Source organism: Symphodus melops (assembly GCF_947650265.1).
Source record: "Symphodus melops genome assembly, chromosome: 23".
NCBI lineage: Eukaryota > Metazoa > Chordata > Actinopteri > Labriformes > Labridae > Symphodus > Symphodus melops.
Genome location: NC_136713.1, coordinates 12,456,841 through 12,463,373, shown reverse-complemented (window position 1 = coordinate 12,463,373; position 6,533 = coordinate 12,456,841). Strand labels below are relative to the sequence as shown.

At 40.0% G+C, this 6,533-nt stretch overlaps 1 long non-coding RNA gene across 2 annotated transcripts in view; it reads right to left on the bottom strand.

Moving 5' to 3' along the window:
* Positions 1 to 2,274, bottom strand: part of LOC306818525 — a 29,484-nt gene extending 27,210 nt beyond the window's left edge. For both annotated transcript variants that reach the window (XR_013778270.1, XR_013778271.1), the window contains exons 1-3: positions 2,151 to 2,274; positions 1,981 to 2,049; positions 1,864 to 1,901 (exon numbers count right to left, since the gene is read on the bottom strand). This is a non-coding gene — a long non-coding RNA (uncharacterized lncRNA). The remainder of the gene's footprint in view (positions 1 to 1,863; positions 1,902 to 1,980; positions 2,050 to 2,150) is intronic.
* Between the last annotated feature and the right edge of the window lie 4,259 nt (positions 2,275 to 6,533).

Sequence of the window (6,533 nt, the reverse complement as noted above, 5' to 3'; positions counted from 1 at the left end):
GATACTTACGTTTAGCTACAAACTAGAAGGAAGAAGTTCAGGAAGCAGAATAATCAGTTGAAGAGGGGGATGAAGATGATTACTTTCCTGTGCCACTTCAGCAGATTGAACTACACATACCCGAGACACACCACACCACACAGCCAGAGGAAAACTTACCAGAGTTGGAGGAAGTACAAGACCCTACAAATCAACTGCATTGATGATGGAGGATGCTGTCCCCTACTCTTTTCTAGGTGGTTCCAGAAATGATGAGCTAATGCAGCTGAGACAACACCACAGACGACTTCAGGTTTTCAGGTATGATAAACTTGGTTCACTTACCTGATAGAATCTGAGAACACTGCACAGCCATACCACTTTTGGCAGTAAGAGGCATGCAAAGTAGAAACACTGCTCACCTATACAGATAGTTATTGGTGAGCAGTGTTAGTTAAAGGAAAAGATTTTACACTAAATCATCTCCTCCGATGGGATATCTATCATTGGATACTTACATTTAGCCACAAACTAGAAGGAAGAAGTTCATGAAGCAGAATAATCAGTTGAAGAGGGTGGTGAAGATAACTTTCCTGTGCCACTTCTGCAGATCGAACCACACTCACCCGAGACGGTGTCCACACCACACAGCCAGAGGAAAACTTACCAGAGTTGGAGGAAGTACAAGACCCTACAAATCAACTGCATTGATGATGTGGAGGATGCTGTCCCCTCACCTTTTCCAGATGTTTCCAGAAATGATGAGCGAATGCAGCCGAGACAACAACACCGCAGACGACTTCAGGTTTTCAGGTATGATAGACTTGGTTCACTTACCTGTTAGAATCTGAGAACACTGCACAGCCATACCACTTTTGGCAGTAAGAGGCGTGCATAGTAGAAACACTGCTCACCTATACAGATAGTTTGTCTGGGTATGGAGTAGTTCTAAAACAGAGCATGTTACTAATTTTGTGAAATATGGGCATTTGTTTTTTAAAACTGCATACTAATGTAAAGTGTCTCCACTCAACAGTCTTGTGTTTTCTTTATTCATCTGTACTACTATTCTTTCCTATCTAAAAGGTACAACACCAGCAACAAGGAGAATGAGGAAGCAAATCATCAATCAAGAGAAACATTTGCAAAAGAATACAGAGAAGGTAGGAGGGATGGACGATACCCTCCATTTATGATTGTTTTTAAATGTTGACAAAATTAAAATTGAAGTATATATATATTTTATTTTTTATTTTATTTTTTTATGTTGTGTCACGAAATTTTGAAATGTAATTTATCTTTTTTTATATAAAGACATTTTAAGTGCTCTGTTTTTTCTTTATAAATTGTTCCGCTGATAATTACAGACACTAAAAGCAACCAAGTATGTATGAAGGACAAACTGTTATTTAACAGTGTCGTATTCAAGAAAAACAAATGCCCCCATGGCCTCGTAAGTTTAGCAAACCATGCAAGAGGAAATTGTCCAGCAGCTAGCAGCCTTTGTCCACATGCTGCAATCAACCCCACATGCTGCAAGAAGCTGTTCAGGAGCTCACAAGAAACTCATGCAACATAAAAAGACAAGTAAAAACAAGTATAAACCAACAAATCAAGAAGAAAACCAACAGCAAGCCGACCTCAGCACAAGACCAGCAAACAGGTATGCAAAATAAGTTAAGAAACATTTAAAAGCCTCAGTGAGATTTCTTTCTCCATGCAGCAGAACAGCTAACTAGCTTATAGCAACACCTCCAAATCATCAAGAACAAAGCCAGCAGTTACATATGCCAACAAACAGCAGCAGACAGGTTTAGCAAAGAAAATTGGACAGAGGAGATAGAAACAGAAAAAAAAAAAAACTAAAAATGTGACTTACGGTACTTTTGGTAGTTTTTTCATGGCCACATGGTGCTCAGTTCCTGTTGAGACCAGTTTAAGAAAGTTAGTAATCAAAAAGAATGCTAGGACTGAGAGAAAACTTGATTAATTTCAACTTACATTTTAAAGTAAATTTCTTCCATGGCAGCAAAGTATTCATATCACGTGCCGTACCCGCTTCAATTGTTCCTTTGAAAACAGTTTTCAAAAAGTTAGCAGTCAGGAAGCAAAAAAGCTAACAAGCATGCTGAGAGACAAACAATTGACAAACAAAAAAGTATTTGACTTACTCTTTGAAGGCTTAATCTTTTCTGTAACGGTATCAACGTGTTCATGTGTTAAAGTAAAGCTCCACTGCAGTTTTCACATTGAATTCTTGGGTTTTGAGAGCTTTTCCCTCCATTTTAGCCAACAATGCTAGCTACTGCTATTAGCCACTGCAGAAAACTAATTTTAAAGCATATTTTTTTGGTTTGCTCACTTTCTGTAGTTGGTAGTGAGAAATAAGTTTAAAGGCTTTATAATGAAATTCTTGAAAGAACTATTTCATTAGCATTTTTTTATAAGTTTGAAAAAACCACTTGGTTTTTCCCTCAGGACTCAATGTGTGACCGCTCCGACGGCTTCACTGCAGTCAACTGACTTGTGGGGTAAAAAACGCAAAGGTGTAGTCAATAATGGCTAACGAGAGGGTGTGGCGAGGCCATGCTAGTGGCGTGCTAGTGGTCCAGCAGGAGGCACACAAGCTGGCTACAGCCCAAACGCGGAAAAAAAGGTAATTCTCATTATTTGCCGACGTTCATTTGAACGTCATTGTGTTGATTACATTTATTTAAGCGTAGTTTTGCCTGGCTAATCCATTAGTGACAAGCCGAGGGGGAGGGGCTTGTCACCTTTTGTGTTTGTTTATGTCTCCTTTCAGCTATTCAGCCAAAGTGGATACTGTTATCGCTGTCTTTTACTTAATGAGTGAAGTCAGAAAAATTGTTCTTCGCAGACTTCGTTGTCTGCGGACATCTGAATTTCTGTAAATAATAATTGGCTGTCACATCTAAGTATCAAGCAAATATGTTGCGAAGTTGAATATTTTGAACTCACGCAAAGCCGTGAGGAGCGCTTTCGAGGTATTGTTCTTTTCATTTTGAAACATTAGAACTGCTCTAAATCAACTTCGTCACTTCTGGCACAACCACGATATGAACAGTCAACCTCTTGTTATGGTGTCTTCGCTTGTAAACACTACGCCATTGCTGCTTTGCTTGCTAGTTTCAAGGCTTTGTCCTTTCAGGACTCCAAGATAGTTTAAAAATTTCTCCAGTGGGAGAAACCCAGATCATGTCAGGAGAAGTCCATCGGGTATCGATCCATCAACCTCTTGGTTTGAAGTCAACTGTGTTAACCACTACACTACCACCCCACTTGATCTGTGTGCTTGTTTGGAGCCTTTGACATTTCCATTTTGTATTTGAGGTAGTTCAAAGTACGTATTCTGTAATAAGACTAACCCTAGATTTGTTTTGGGGGATTGATTGGGAATTGATCCTTCAACCACTTGGATTGAAGTCAATTGACAAAACCACTTCTCCATAGACATACTAAAGTCTTATTGGTCATAAAGGATTTGTCCTTTTCTTGTGACAGCATGATTAGTTGAAAACCATTGTTGGCCTCCTTATTAAAATTATATTAGTACAAATTAAAATCTTTTCCACTGCAGTAAAGCCAGATTTTGTTTGAATTGGTTAAACATGATTCGATACCTCAATCTCACGGACTGGAGTCAAGTTTCTTAAGCGCTACACCACCCTTTTCCTTCAGGAACATTAGGATAGTTAAAAATCTTTACTGGTTTAGGTCAAACGGGATTCAATCCCTCAACCTCATGGACTGGAGTCAAGTTTCTTAACCACTGCACCACCCTGGGCCTTGCTCTCTATGCTAGTTTAGGGATTTTGTGCTTTCAATTTCAGGACATTAGGATCGTTAAAAGACTTTCCCAGTTTAGGTCAAATGGGATTCAATCCCTCAACCTCATGGACTGGAGTCAAGTTTCTTAACCACTGCACCACCCTGGTCCTTAATCTGGTTGCTAGTTTAGGGATTTTGTGCTTTCAATTTCAGGACATTAGGATAGTTAAAACACCTCTCCAGGTTAGGTGGAATGGGATTCAATCCTTCAATCTCATAGATTGGAGTCACCAACTTCACCACCATTTGACCATCAATGCTCTTTCGTTTGGGGGCTTTGACCTTTCCATTTTAGGACTCAAGGTAGTTCAAAATCTTTTCTGTTGGGAAAAATACAGGTTAGGTCAGGACAGGTGGAACGGGATTCAATCCCTCAAGCTTTTGAATTAGAGACAAGTTCTTTAACCACTACACCACCACATTCCTTGTATTGCATTGCTCGTTTAGGAATTTTGTGCTTTCAATATCAGGACATTGGGCTTGTTAAAAGACTTTTCCAGGTTAGGTCAGGACAGGTCATACGGGGTTCAAGCCCTCATTCACTTGGATTGGTGTCAAGTTTCTTAACCACTACACCACCACCTGACTTTCTTAGTCCTCTCGTTTGGGGGCTTTGACCTTTCCATTTTAGGATTTAAGTTAGTTCAAAATCTTTTCCATTGGGAAAAATCCAGATCAAGTCTTAAAGTATCCAATGGGAGTCAATCACTCAACCTCTTGGATTGGAGTCCAGTTTCTTAACCACTCAGCCACCCTGTTGTTTGTATTGGGATTTTGTGCTTTCAATTTCAGGACATTGGGATAGTTTAAAAACCTTACATTGGTATAAATCCAGATGAAGTCAGGCTAGGACGATCGGGATTCAGTCCCTCAATTGGAGTCAACACACTCACTCACACACACACACATGCACACACACCACCTTCCTCCTTTTCCCACAGACAATCACACACCATATGGCAGCATGTCGGCTGAGATGAAAACATCTGGCAGCTTTCTATGTTCACATGGGCTCAAATTCTTGGAATGTATGTAGCTCCATGGTCGAGGCATGATGGGAGAAAAAAACCCAAGGCATCCACAGTGAACATCACGTTTTCCCTTCAGTACCCAATGCAGCTGCTCAACTTGGTGCAGGAGAAACAGTCTGACTCATTTTCATGGCTTCTTAAACCTCTGGGGAAAAAAACTTTGTGCTATTAATACGGCTGCATACTACTCTTTATTATGGTTGTATTTCATGCTACAGTCTTCATTATTACTGTGATTACATACCTCAAATTACACAAGGGAGTAATGTACATGCAAGGAGAAACTGTCAAACTCTTCATCCTTTTAAGGACACGTCTTGCTCCCTTGCTGTGCCCGAGAAATGTCCAGGAGTGCATTGAAATAAGTGACACACAGTCTAATGCATTATTATATATTTAATGAATCAAATAAGGATTAATATTTTTAGTTTCAAGATTTTTAATTTGAAATTGTAAACTAGTTTGACATCTTCGGGAATACTCAGACAAAAAACAATCAGTTAAAAGTTGTGGTCTTATGCAGGATGACGCATACTATGAGTGGGAGGGGCTAAGAAAAAAGGCCTGTTTATCTGCCTCTTAGTGGAAAAGGAGAAAATATATTCAGTTTTCTTCAAGGCATTAGATGTGACAGTTTAAGTGTTCAAACTTGCCTTTAGAGGAGTATTTCCAACTGCATTATCACTTTTATTCAGCAAAACACATTGACAGTTTGAAGGGCTCGAACCACCGCATATACAAGGCACCATTTACTTTGGGTGGAGTGTTAATTCTGAAACAAACATCCAGAATTTGCACGATCATAAAATAATAGCCCCATCTCTCACAATAAACAACAAGGTCAAACGACAATCAGACCATGGCTGTTTTTGAAGTGTGTCTCCATGCATTGACTCTGTTGATTTAGTTTCATTCAGAAATGAGGCTGAGCTGTTTCAGTCAGAGTGGAGTAAGGAGACGTATTAATTGCTGTTTCAAGGTTTTAAACTGGAGACGGCAGAGTTATCGGGGCCGCATCGGCTCCATGCCAGAAAAACAGACCCGGGCATCGTCAGCAATCCATGCGGCTGCTCCAGTGACAGGGGTGGCGTTTTTCTGCAAACAAATAAAGCACACTCTCTCTCTCTCTGCAAACCTACAAACAAACAAGACTGAGAAATCACATAACCGTAAATAAATCAGAAACAGGGGAGACGTCGTCCCAAGAGTTGGGAAAGTGCCTGGAATAATTCTGTGCCATATATTGTCATTGTTATTCATCATGATCAAAGCCAAGTCACCAGAATTCATTATGAAACTAAAATGTGTGGTGCCCTTATTAAAAATGCCTCCAAAGGCAGGAGCAGCCACACAAACCCCCGTCACTTTTTAATTGATTCTACATGTGAACCTCCAGTCGGGATTCCTTTTTCTACTTTGACAGGCTTTGTGAGTAATGACCATTGGTGTCATGAGTGTGGTTCGATAGTCTTAATCTTCATCACGGTATTGTTTCTGATTATATTTACACGCCACCATGTCAGAGAGCACAACAAACTTCTCTGCTTGGAAATGATGCCCTTCATCTTTACTTTTTATAAAAGGTGGGGGGCAAAGGTCGGGTTGATTTGGTTCAACACAGGTCTGGTTATTGAATGCTTGATTTCGCATGATGAGGACAAATGTGTCTGCTTG